The sequence below is a fragment of the Limulus polyphemus genome, unplaced genomic scaffold, assembly GCF_000517525.1.
Source record: "Limulus polyphemus unplaced genomic scaffold, Limulus_polyphemus-2.1.2 Scaffold22, whole genome shotgun sequence".
NCBI classification, from domain to species: Eukaryota; Metazoa; Arthropoda; class Merostomata; order Xiphosura; family Limulidae; genus Limulus; species Limulus polyphemus.
Genome location: NW_013665632.1, coordinates 819741 through 834115, shown reverse-complemented (window position 1 = coordinate 834115; position 14375 = coordinate 819741). Strand labels below are relative to the sequence as shown.

Below are 14375 nucleotides of genomic sequence, written 5' to 3'. Positions count from 1 at the left end.
GGGTTCGAATCCCCGTCCAACCAAACGTGCTCACCTTTTCAGCCAGGGGGCGTTATAATGTGACATTCAATTCTACTATTCTTTGGTAAAAGAGTAGCCCAATAGTTCGGTGATGATGACTAGCTGCTTTCCCTCTAGTCTTTCAATGCTGAATTAGGGACAGCTAGCGCAGATAGCTCTCGTTTAGCTTTGCGCGAACTTCCAAACAAACCATCAAGATATAATTAAATGAACTAATATTACACGTCATAAGTTGAGTTTGAAAGTATTAAAGAATACAATTTATTGTATGATAAATTTTAAAGTAAAAAAAATAATTATTCTATTGTATTTCGAAATTTTAGTTCTGATATCATACAAAATCCATAAAGAACGGTGAATGCATTTGAAGCTTAACTTAAACATGGTTATTTATTGCCTCTGATATATCTGTCGCTGTTTGTTCAACAACTTTACACTAGTATTGGTCATTGCAGAGCTTAATTGCTTTAAAAAATTTCTAACTTTAAAATGTTTATTACTTTATAACAAAATTGCAATTAACAAGTCTTAATCATATAATAAGTTATATTTATTAATTTATTAATTACTTGCTCGATGAATTCGTTAGGTTTTACTACGACAATTTTACAGTAGCTGCAACGTCTTAGTCATTAAAATGTACGAGTTTAAATCAAATTTGATTATATTTTTATTTCATTACATCTTTCAACACTAGGTGAAATTTCATGTTCCTTATGGCACAATGTTGTATTATAAACATTATTGCATGTTGACTTTCCATGGATAAAATAGGCTATTATGTTAGTTTTACTATGTCACCTGGTAACTGCGAACTTCCTATACTACATATGAAACGCCGATATCAAACTTTGTACCATCAAGGTAAAAACTCAAATCCATGAAAACTACTTCAATGATACTGTTTATATTACTTACACACAGCTTTGTGATCTGGTTACGTTATAATAACGTTAAGTTTGAAGTGATCATTACGGTACGATCTACCTTAGACAGGCGTGTTTTTTTGTTTTTTGTTTTACAATAATAGTATGTATTGATGATTTGCCACTGTTCTTAAGAGCATTTTCTAACATATCTACCCATATTTGCTATATGTTACTAGTTTTTATAACTTCAGAGTTTAATTGTTTTTCCATTGTTGTGGTGTGTTCTGTTCTTATAAGATAAGTGTGCCAGTTTGGAATGTATCGTTTTTACATGGATGTTTATGATGTTCTCAGCACTGTAGCGTATTATCAACCTTTCACAGGACCTGTTTAATTATTAGTAATATATATATTTTATCCTCTATTGTTGAATACGTTTCATTTTCTTAATTATAACACTAGCGCTCATTCAGCAGATCAAAGCTCAGTCCAATATATTTAATGTTGTTGTTAGCGTCCTTCATGAATATTTACGAATGGAATCAAAAGATCTGTATGCCAAAAGTGTAAGTGTCTGGCACTTTTAAAGTAAGATTTTAGTAACCACATAGTAACAAATTTTCATAATTTACAAAATAGCTGGAATGAATATTGGTTTTTTATTTTATTGTAGGTAGCGCTTTCACAATTTATGTTAGCCTTTTCAGTCAACTTAACTGAATAGCAGGTAACCAAATCGCAAAATATAAACCATTAACAAAAAGCTTAAAAACGAAATATGCTAAACAAAATCCATAGAAATAAAGCACTAAGAATCTAAAAATGAAAAATAAATATTTAAGGAAGACCAGTTCTTTAAAAATAAAAGAAAATAATATTGAAACTATAAATAACTCTTCAAAATACATTTAATATTTTCATAAAAAACATGCAATAATCCTTTTTATTCCCTTACAAAAATGCGGCTCTTTCATGTGCATCCGTACGTAAATTTCTTTCCCATTTTATAATTTTGACAGCTAACAGTAGTTATAAATTTAAACATGATACGATTGTTCAGACTTTAAACTATTCATGTCCCAACCAAGATTAAATGAATCGCGACATCGAATAACGCGATCACGCGAAGGCTTATGACTCGTTGTGGTCTCAGATATTTCTCGTTGACAAAAATGCACACCTGGGTGAGAAAAGTGATTATAGAAAAAATCTATCATAGGTATGCTAGAAGCCTGCAAAGCACCATTAATTTTGTGTTAAACGCAATACAGAATACAAACAAATCCAACTTTATTAATTATTATAACATTTATTATACATTACTTTCATCGAGTGACGTGACAGATGCTCTTTAGTTTAAATTCTATTCTGTGTTGCTATAAGTATTAACTGGGTATAAGCTTCACATTATTGCTAAAAGTATTGACTGTGTATAAGCTTCACATAATTCTCTTCAAATCCACTTCAATATGTATATTCTATGTTATCACAATCATGATATCGCATCTAAGACACTTGTACGTTATCCATTAATGTAGCTTTGCTGCATAGGATATAATGGAACTATTCTTCTTATGATAAGTATTGTAGCATTCAGTAAATTTGCTGTAAGCTGTTGTAAAGCACACTATCCATAATTAAAATTCGAATCATGTCTGTAACAGGTCCGTTATTGCACGTCGATAATGCTTCCAAACAAACTTATGCCAAATATTCTAATATGTTTGTCACTAGCAATATATATTTTGTAAGTTTGAAAAGCTCACTTGTTCAAGTTCTAATTAGTTTTCTGTAGCGATATAAGTTTTCAAAACGTTCATAATTCTGATGGTCGTTATCTAACAAATTTCTCAACAATTAGAATGTTTTTTTATTGCAAGTGCTCTACTGTTTCCACTGTCGTTCTGTCTGCGATATTTCTGCTCATTGCTCTATATCTTTTCTATGAAGTTTAGTTATGTAATTTTGGTTCGGAACTCACAATCCGTAACTCCAACACAAATTTAGAGTATTGATTGTTTTACTTTATTAATTTCTACATGGGTGGACTAATTAATTTTGCTGACATCTTAATGAGTTTAGGCTCCATTTCGAATATTTAATTTTTCATAAGCTGTTCCCTTTCTTATGAGTATTAAATAAAATTAGTTATTTCCCAATTGTTTTGTCTCCCTAACTTTTGCTCCATGCTTAGTGAGTTGTTATGCAACTGTAATAAATAATAAAGCCAAAACTAAGTTATTATATGATAATCATTTAGTTTTAGCTATACCATTATAAAGCTAAGTAATTACGTGAGGAGATATAAGTTGTGTTATTACTTGTTTTCGTTTATAATAAAGGTCTTTATGTGGTTTTTATCTTTTAACACAATTGTCACTGTTGAGCTTTTAGTAACCAGATTTTTTAATCTTTACTATTTAGATGAAATCCTTATATTTTACTAGATGTACTTCCGCAGGGTCCCCGAAAGTGTTCTGTTTCAAGAGTAATAAAACCAAAGTTAAAAGTAACAAATGCTTATATTACTTGGTTTTGAAGTTCATATGTCATGATGCTGTGTTGTAATTCAGAGTGCGTAATTCTTCTCATGATTTATGACATGCGCGCATTTTATTGACGTCACGACATTACAAGTTGCAACGTTAAGTGTCCCTTATGTGACGACATTTTAGTGTCAGCTGACTGACTGACAGACAACACACTACTGTATTACGGTGCGAGTAGTTAAAACAGCTGACCCTTCCAGGCGGCCCTCGGCCGTCTTTCGAACAAATTATGTTATATGTAGATAAAGATATTACACTATTATTAAACTTTCTATTTTATATATACACATTCATTACAGAAGTTAAACAAATTGCCTGCTTATATTTGTCCGAGTATATATATATATATATAGTTGTACTTTTGTCAAGCAAACTATTAAATACATCATACTGTTTGTTTTTACTTCTGTTGAAATCATAACGAATAATTTTTACTATCCCTCGACCATTATTTGAGAAACTAATTATTTGTATCCAACCGACAGCATCATTTATTTTAAGTCTCGCTTAATGATTACACTTCTTGTCAGTCGTTGCATTTAATTTAATATATAGTTATAAATTACTTTGTTGTTATATTCTTCTCAACCCCAGTATTTCTTCAAAACTGTTCTTTTAAAATATTTTACTATATATATATATACACACACATGCTTCCACCCTAGTGCCTCATTGGTAAGTCTGAAAGCTCATAACGCTATAAAACCAGGTTTCGATACTCCTGATGGGCACAACACAGATAGTCCATTGCGAAGCTTTGTGGTTAATAACAAACAAACAAATACTATATATTTGAGATTGAAGATTATTGGTTTTATAACTACACTGTAATCCAATGTTTTTGTTTTCTAATCTTTCATCTCAGTAATATAAGAAGTGACAATCTATAACATCAGTTAACTTATCATTGTCTTGAAAGCTGATATCTTTTATGTATCTCTTCTCTAACATGATGAATTTTTTTTTACTGTTTATTTCAGTCATTTTTATTATTGTGTAATCTTCGGACTTTAAACCATTCTTACAAGAAGTGACATAATCATCTTTATATTTATTTTGACTTCTGCTGTTTTATTCTTGCAGTTATTGAAGAAAGTGCTGCAAAGAATTTGGAAATGAACCCAGCTTTTGTCACGATGAACATGTAATGAATATTAGGAAATATGTTAAAATGACTAAACATTAGAGGCCTGGCATTGCCTGCTGGTTAGGGCACTCGACTCGCAACCTGGAAGTCGGGGATTTGAATCCCATCCCTGAACATGCTCACCCTTTCAGTCATGGGGGAATTATAATGTGACGATCATACCCATTATTAGATGGTAAAGATTAGCTTAAGAGTTGGCGGTGAGTGGTGTTGAATAGAATATATCACTTTAAAATTAGGGATGGCTATCGCATATAGCCCTGGACTAGCTTTACGCTGAATTCTAAACAAACAAACAAAAAACAACAACCAAAAATGAGATTTTATTGTTAGAGATTTTCTGAAGTTAAGTTTTTATGACCATTCCTATTCTCACAGTTTATGATATGAATTTTCTGATGACACTCTTCGCTAGCTTCTTGCAGCTTATCTATTTAGTAATATTTTTTTCTGTGGATATTTAAATATGTGTACTAGATTTATTTTTAAACAAAACCAAATAATCCCCTTCCCCATCAAGTTTTTCAAAAATCATTCCACGTAGACATAATATTTTACCCATAAAAATCATGATTGTGAAATGCTTTATGGAGTTTTATAATGTTTGGACAAAACGTTATAATGCATTGGATTTTCTTTCATTGTGTTATACTGATGTGTTATACTCAGTCGTTTAATGAGCAAGTTTTCTTAAACATGAAGGTTCTGTGATCCCAAGACTTAGTTAATATTTTAGCTATATTTCATTGAACTACGTGTTGTTCTCATTTAAACCGTGCAATATGACAACTGACTTGTTAGATGGTTCGTAAACGATTATCTATGTCAAATAAAAACACCGGAAACTTCTTGGTTCGGATGTAATTCAAACTCGTGCTCAATCAATCATTGTATCCCTCCCAGTTCTGAGGGTCGTCGACTAAGGTTCTCCATTATTATCTATCCCTCATTGCCTGTACCAACTTTCCTAATTCAAGCTTCTTATCTTCAATCCATTTTCTAATGCCACGGAGCCAAGTGAGTCTCTGCCTGAATCTCTTCTCATTCTTCCTTAGACTTCGGAATATTTGCTAACCTTTTCCCTCAGATTTGATTATATGTCCAAAGTGCCCATCGTTAGTTTTTCTACATATTTGCTAACCTTTTCCTTCAGATTTGATTATACGTCTAAAGTATTCCATCGTTAATTTTTGTACATATTTGCTAACCTTTTCCCTCAGATTCGATTATATGTCCAAAGTAGCCCATCGTTAGTTTTCTACATATTTGCTAACCTTTTCCCTCAGATTTGATTATATGTCCAAAGTATTCCATCGTTAATTTTTCTACATATGTCAGCAAGAGTAATTTTTTATTTCCATTTTTATTTTCTCTTCAAAGAAAGCTACACAAAGGGCTATCTGTGCATAGCCGTCCCTGATTTTAGACTGATAAGCTAGAAGGAAAGCAAATATTCAACAGTACCAACCTTCAATTCTTAAGCAATTCTTGTCTGACCGAATAGTTGGATTTGACCGTTACGCCTATAGTGCGGAGAGCGTTTTTACGGCATCGGACCCCGAACTATAAGCCCTCGGATCCACAGTCCAAGCATACCAGCTACTCCTTAGCTTTGTCAAAATCTGCATGAAAGCAGTCAAATGCTAATCAAAGAATTTTTAATAAGTTTCTTCTGCATAAAATACACTGACACCAAAACTAACTAAAAAGAACATCATATATAAAAATAGTTAGTTTAAAGTGATAACTATCAACTGTTCAGAATTCCAGAAAAAAGTAACATGTATCTGAAGAAATTAGTACAAAATTGATGGCAATTCATTTTTTTCATTTAATGGTATTTTTATTTTGGTTTTCATAAGACAGAAATAACCTATATTTTTTGAGGTACCGAAAAAGTTTTGAAATAACGGTTTGTTTGTAATTAAGCTACACAATGGGCTATCTGTGCTCTGCCCACCATGGGTATTGAAACTCGGATTATAGTGTTGTAAGTCCAGGGGCAGTGAAATAATAGTTTGTTTGTTTGTAATTAAGCACAAAGCTACACAATGGGCTATCTGTACTCTGTACACCATGGGTATCGAAACCCGTATTCTAGCGTTGTAACTCCGCAGACATACTGCTGTGCCACTGGGGGGCAGTGAAATAATGGTATTCCCCTCACATTAGCAATAAATTTTGATTGTTTTAATTCCTTTTAGTAATAGCTTTTCAATGGTTCATCCTCCTCTATCAATAGTGCGACTTAACTGGTCGGATTTTGAAGAAACTAAATTACAGAGCAGAATGTTTTATTTATTACATACACTTTTTTCCAATGTCCCTCTTATTTGTAATACTCAGAGGATGAACTTCTTTAAAATTTTTTGCGTATTTTAATGAAAGGGTTTCAAAGACTAAAATCACGCAAGTATTTTCCTATTTTCCTAGACACGAGGAAAGTTTTTATAATAATAATTGTAACTAACAGGTCATATTCACAAAACAGAAACTGTATTAAAATCGGACATTGGTAATAAAGCTAATCCTGTGCAGATATTATTGGTTATGAAAGTCAACATCAGAGGTACATCTATCAATCTAGAAATAATATTTGTTCAGTTATTAATTAGATAAGAAGCAAAAAATATTCGTTCTAAATAACCTTTTTTATCTCTAGTTAAATTAGTGTTGTTGTTTGAAGTTAGCACAAAGCTACACAATGGGCTATCGGTGCTCTGCCCACCACGGCTATCGCAAACCGGTTTCTAGCGTTGTAAGTCCATAGACATATCGCTGTGCCACTGGGGGTTTAAATTAGTGAAAACTTTTTTGTCTTTGTTTAGAGTTAAAGATCTAAACATTTCTGTATCCAAGTTTGTTTTTTTTAAAAGAGATCCGGCCGATTAAAAAATTTTCTGGTGGTTGAAACAATGAATTATTTTTCCGATAATAGAAAAGAATTAATTTAGAATGCTTAAAAAAAAGATTGCTGATATATTTCTATTATTTAATATTTTTTCTTTAGGCAAATATTACTTCTTTATTGGTCATTCCTATTATTCCTCTCATTCTATTATGGTGAACCTCTTTTCTTTCTATCATTGTTAAGTCATATTGTAAATTTTTAATATTATCGCAGTCAATGTATCACGCTTCCTTTTAACCACTGTCTTCGAATTCTTGTTTCATGTACACTCTTTAATATGCCAGTTGCAAATTTAAAGGGGGGTCCAGGGGGTCCGTAGCTCTTTTTTCCTTTAAAAATCTATGGAAATGTAGAAAAGAGTCAAAGACTTCCTGTGAGACACCGGCGTTATTGATATATGTATTAAATATGATGCTGTGCCCTTTCCCGCATTCTCAGGAATAAAGTCACAGGCAGTCGTAAATTTATAATTCAAATTTCTGACGAAATAGGTTAGGTGTACAGGGTTCATGTAATGGTGAGAGGATTAGCAGGGCATAAGATATATAATTGACACCCTAAATAATGGGTTCATTATTTTTGATAGTTCACCTTGCGCCAACGTTTTTTTCTGAACGGTGCCTAACAAACATGATTCCAGATGTGAAAAGAAAAAAGTTGGTGGAGATGTTTAAAACCAGGTAGGTAGAGCAGCATACGTGCAATGAAACATTTGAATATATCTGTGAGTATCTGGAATCAATTTTAGACACATGGTTTTTCGCCACGACTTTTGAACCTAGAAACCAGAGCCTCACGTCATCCCAAAATATTATTGCATTTCTTGTTGCCAAAAATACTTTGGAGAGTGTCAAGCCAATTGCAACTAAACTTCAAAAACGTGATTTAGATGTGTATCATGATTACTGGATGATAGACCAAACACTTGAGCGAATAATTACATTGAGAAATGATATAAATGAGGAAATTAGTGTATGGTTTGATGAGGCAGTGCGACTGGCAACACTGGTTGGTACCAATGCTTCGGCGTCCAGGGCACCAAAATATATTAGGCAAATACAACATTCAAATACACCAAACGTTTCCGTCAAGGAATATTACCTGACAAATGTTGCTATCCCTTTCTGTGATCATTTATCTACAGAGATGAAAGTCGTCGTGGTGGAAAAATTCTTGCTCTTCTTACTGTAAGATACCGAGGACAATCTTTTGCAGAAGGTATTGGATGGTCTTGTGTTTTGGGAGGAAGACTTGCCTCAGCCATCATCACTACGAGCAGAAGTAAAGGAATGTAGTTGATATTGAGAAGGGAAGAACATCAAACATAATTTGCTTAACATGATAGACTCTCTTCAACATGTAGATGATGATGTTTTCCCAAGTGTTATAACATTAATCCGGCTTGGATGTACTCTTCCTGTTGGCAGCTGTGAGGCTTAACGTTGTTTTCATGCCTATGTAGAGTCAAGACGTTCCTAAGAAGCAGCATGGGACTTGCTGGACTCACCCTATTAAGCATAAATAATATGATAAACATTGATTTAGAAGTAGTATGCCAAATGTTTATTAATAAGTAAAAACGCAGGTTATTCTCCGGGCGTTTTTTTTGTATATATCTTGGATTATGTAAATAAGATTCACAGAAATGTTGTGTTAAAATCTATGAAAGATCTTTATAAATATTAATTTGATTTTTTCTCATTATTAATGGGATGACATATGTCTTAATATATATGATTTTGTGGTCAAATATGTTACAATGTACAAATTATTTTTGTTTAATAAATCATTTGGTTGAAATAAATATAAAACGCTTTGATATATTTGTTTTGTGTCAAAACTAAATAAAAACGGTGACCGGTTGTTTTACTATCTTATGATAGCAATTATAAGTTAACAAATTTTGAAACCCCTCTTTAAGAAAATCCTGGATCCGCACGTGTACTATCAGAAACAATTAATCATAACCCAATACATCTTTCTTAAAACATTACAGAACAGAGAATGAATTGAAAGTAAAAGGTAATGAATGAAAGTAAAAAAAAAAATACGTTCCACCTCACTATGGAGTAGACATAATACCCAACGAGAAAAAAGAAACAAGCGACCAATAAAACGTCTTCTGCTACTCTAGGAATAAACGCAATGTCCAAAGAAGAAGAGAAAAGCAACCAAGGAAAAAGTCGTCCACCACTTTAGGAGGTAAACTTAATACCCAAAGAAGACGCATGAAGAAATGAAAGTTTACGATTCAGTTGAGAACCAGAATGAACCTGAAACTGGGAAGAAACAGACAAATTCAATTTCACAAATAGGCCTTCAATAAAGTTTAAATCTTTCACAAGATAACAAGGAAGGGAATGTTAGGTTTCAGCGAATAAAATTAATCCCTTAAGCAAACCCAAATTGTCTGTCTAGAAAATTATGCGTCAAAGCTTTCGCCTAGGAGAACCAAGTTTGAGATTATATATAAAAATGTAGTTGATTGGATATATGAGTAAATTAGTATCGAATTTTGATATTGGCAGACAAAGAGACACAAATGACCGATAGCATGGGAATTTTTATGTGGAAGAATACGTCTGTCCTATTATGAAAATGTAAAATATTATAAGTACGTATGCACCAATGTTATATAATAAGTATGTATGCACCAATGTTATATCTTTTGATAATTTTTTAATCTGGGAAAACACTAACCTAATGCTTCAGATTTCATCGTTAAAGTATGCCGAGAGTGAATATAATTCTGTTTTTAGGTCATTAACTTTTAGAAAAACTCAAGTATTAGAAGCAAAACACAGATACATTACCATGTTATAATGACTTCACACTTGAGTACATAAGATAAAACCGTGTTTGAAAAATCATTTAAACAAATAGCCTTTTTTATATATCAAACATACATCATCATCCCGTTTGTCTGATAATCTACACAGTTAAAACAGTGTATTTTACGTGAAAAATAAAAGCACAATTCTATAACTTTCACAAAGAATAATAACTGTTTTCTACCAAGCTGGACAGTACATATTAAAAAATCGTTATCCAAATTTTTTGGAATCCTGTTTTTAACACAAATAGACTTAACAAACAATATGGATAGAGCTCCTCCATTATATCATACAATGAATGATCAGGAGAAATATTTTGCAAGGGGTCAGGGAAAGAAGCTAGGAGAAACGCACGCTAGAGGACGATTTTTTTACAATCGCGTCGTCTCCTTTAAGCTTCCACCGAAGCTGGCGCCACACTGCGGTATTTTAAGAGCTGGAAACTAGAGAGCATGCGACGATTGGCAGGAGACACGCGGCGAGCTAGTCTACAAGGCATCACTCTGGTGGCAAGACTCGTCCTTTCTCTGTGCTCGTCCTGGACTAGTAGGCTGATCTGTTGAAATCACTGCCCAGCGTCTGTGCAATATGTCGCGGTAAGAAGGTCTTTGCTGGTATCCAAGACACCAGCGCTGAATGATAGAGCACGTTTGTCCTTGAGGTGATCTAACGAAACACTGTTGCCACTAGAAACATTATCTTCGTGAGAGGGTCATGTAGCCAGACCATCTGACTTTCTAATTTGGGTGAGTAAAATACGTTACTTCCATCTTTTTTAGACATTTGCATCTTAAAATCCTCATTTATTGATATCAATCTATTTCATTCCAAGGCTCATTTTATATGTATGATATTTATTCATGCTTCTAAATTACTAAGACTAGGCAAGCAAAATATGAAGTGTTTTACAGCTATATACATATATCTGGGTTCGGTTTGGTTTAATTTTTTGATGCCTGGTTTTTGTCATTTAACTGAATAATATATTCGGGAAAAATTAAATATAGTGACTTTTGAATGTATTACAGGTTTGAATGCAAACAAACAGCATTATTGTGAAGCCATAAGTGCAATTATCATTAGTACTGTTGGTCATGTTACAATCCGCAACGCTCCTAAACAAAAACATATTTTATCATATATTAACTTTAACATAAACGTTAAGAAACACCATGCAATCTTATCGAGCTCATTAAACTTTTCGGTTTCCTTTACTCAGTACTTAGAGTTCTAACACAAATCACTGAGATATTGCTTATCGAGTGTGTGTGTGTGTGTTAGATTTTTTTAATACAAACACCTTTTTCTCTTTTGTATTGTTTTCTACCAAGCTATGTTTATAGACATCTCATGCTCACAGCCATGTCAGTTAGTTTCTCAAAACACATGTGTTTTTAGACATATAACCGGATAATTCTTTTGTAAAAATAGATCACGTTTCTATCTAAATGTTAGTTATGATATAATACGTTAGCATTATACATATATCCATCTTTATAATCAGATTCTCTTTCCCTGTATGGAAAGGATCAAAATTATTTTACTTACTTATATAATGTATTGAATATGAGCTTTACAGGAAGAGAGCAACTAATCTAAAAACAAATTTCTAAAGTGGTTGTTCTACTTGGAGGTTAATATTATCTTCAGTAATAGGAAATTTGCTTTGCACGAAACATATTTGAATAAGTTTAAGGAAAATAATATAAAAATTCACCTAGTGGATATTAATACGCAGAATGAACTTATTTTGATGAAAAACTTTGATCAGAATAATCGTAATCTATATAAAACCATATTATTAAATATGGTTTTATATTTAATAATATGGTTTTATTATGTATTATGCGTATATAATAAACTTTAATATGTTAAACAACTTATGTCCATATCATAGAACATGAGATGAAACTGCAAACTACATAATTACCATGATTTTTCTCTTACATAATTTATATACACCTATTTTATACATTTATTGGAGGAAACAACCGCCAATTTTTTTGATTATATAATAAGAGCTTGACATTCTGAGAAATACATGTATACAAATACGTTTAAAAGTTTACAAAAAACGCTTGCTAAGTTGTTCTCTTTTATTGAACATGAGATAACAGCAAGTGACTCATCTGTCGTGTTTTTACTTGTATTTAGTATCCGTGCATTACAGAACACGAGCTGAACATTCAGAATGAAACATTCTTCGCAACTTACATCTGTATTAAATAACTCAATGCATTGTGTAACATGAGGGGAACATTCACAATGAAACATTCTTCGCAACTTACGTCTGTATTAAATAACTCAATGCATTGTGTAACATGAGGGGAACATTCACAATGAAACATTCTTCGCAACTTACGTCTGTATTAAATAACTCAATGCATTGTGTAACATGAGGGGAACATTCACAATGAAACATTCTCCGCGGCTTATGAGTGTATTAAGTATCTCCGTGCATTACGGAGCATAAGTTGAACATTCAGAATAAAACAATCCTCGTGGATTATTGAGTATTAAGAAATGTGTGATCATTCTTAACGAAATGACATTCATGGTTTTGTACGCGCTAAGTATTACTAGTGGAAAATGTTACCATATTTTGTCTTGTATTAAGAACCATCATTCATTATTGTGTGAAATCTGAGAGGATGTACATATATTACAGAACATGAGTTTAACAATCTGATTAAACGTGTATTAATTAAGGAATACGAGTTGTGAAGATGTACTGTGGTATAGAACGTGAGCTAAAGTTGTTATGAGTAAAATATTCGTTATTGGTCTGCATGTATTTACTACCAAATAGTTGTGTGAGAGTTGTGTGAAGCATCTGTAAAGGGATTTCATATATTGTAGAGCACTGCTGACTTGTGTTCATTAAATTCGGTCAGTTTGTGAGTATTATACATTTCTTGTCTATTTGAAATATTTGGCAAGATACTTTGTATTGTAGAATGTGAAATAAATACTCCAAATATATATATTTGTTCAGCACGTTTTTCTGGTATTAAGGATCATATGTTTTCAAGATATTACAGAACGTGAGAAAAACCTTACAAGTAACACATTTACATAGTTCCGTATATTAGACCACGGTGTTAAGTTTTCATACTAATGTGAAGGACATTACAAATAACGTTTAACATAAAAATTTTAAGAATTTTCTCTGGTTATGAAGACTAGTAGTTAGTATACCCGGACTATAAATCTAGATGTATTAGGTTACAAAAGCTAGTAGTTAGTATACCCGGACTATAAATCTAGATGTATTAGGTTACAAAAGCTAGTAGTTAGTATACCCGGACTATAAATCTAGATGTATTAGGTTACAAAAGTTAGTAGTTAGTATACCCGGACTATAAATCTAGATGTATTAGGTTACAAAAGCTAGTAGTTAGTATACCCGGACTGTAAATCTAATTGTATTAGTTTACGAAAGCTAGTAGTTAGTATACCCGGACTGTAAATCTAGTTGTATTAGTTTACGAAAGCTAGTAGTTAGCATACCCGGACTGTAAATCTAATTGTATTAGTTTACGAAAGTTAGTAGTTAGTATACCTGGACTGTAAATCTAATTGTATTAGGTTATGAAAACTAGTAGTTAGTATACCCGGACTGTAAATCTAGTTGTATTAGGTTATGAAAACTAGTAGTTAGTATACCCGGACCGTAAATCTAGTTGTATTAGGTTATGAAAGCTAGTAGTTAGTATACCCGGAATCTAAATCTAGTTGTATTAGGTTATGAAAGCTAATAGTTAGTATACCCGGACTATACATCTAGTTGTATTAGGTTATAAAAGCTAATAGTTAGTATACCCGGACTGTAAATCTAGTTGTATTAGGTTATGAAAGCTAGTAGTTAGTATACCTGGACTGTAAATCTAATTGTATTAGGTTATGAAAACTAGTAGTTAGTATACCCGGACTGTAAATCTAGTTGTACTAGGCTATGAAAGCTAGTAGTTAGTATACCCGGACTGTAAATCTAGTTGTACTAGGCTATGAAAGCTAGTAGTTAGTATACCCGGACTGTAAATC

General features: G+C 32.5%; 1 protein-coding gene across 6 annotated transcripts in view; it reads left to right on the top strand.

The window, feature by feature from the left end:
* The window catches only part of LOC106458351 (diacylglycerol kinase 1-like), a 346054-nt gene that overhangs the window by 82240 nt on the left and 249439 nt on the right, over positions 1-14375 (top strand). For 5 of the 6 annotated variants that reach the window (XM_022384776.1, XM_022384764.1, XM_022384784.1 and 2 more), the window contains exon 1: positions 10802-11077. The exons of the other annotated variant lie outside the window; for it this stretch is intronic. The gene's annotated coding sequence lies outside the window, so the exon portion shown is untranslated. Of the gene's footprint in view, positions 1-10801; positions 11078-14375 lie in introns of those variants that run through there. 6 annotated transcript variants of the gene reach the window in all.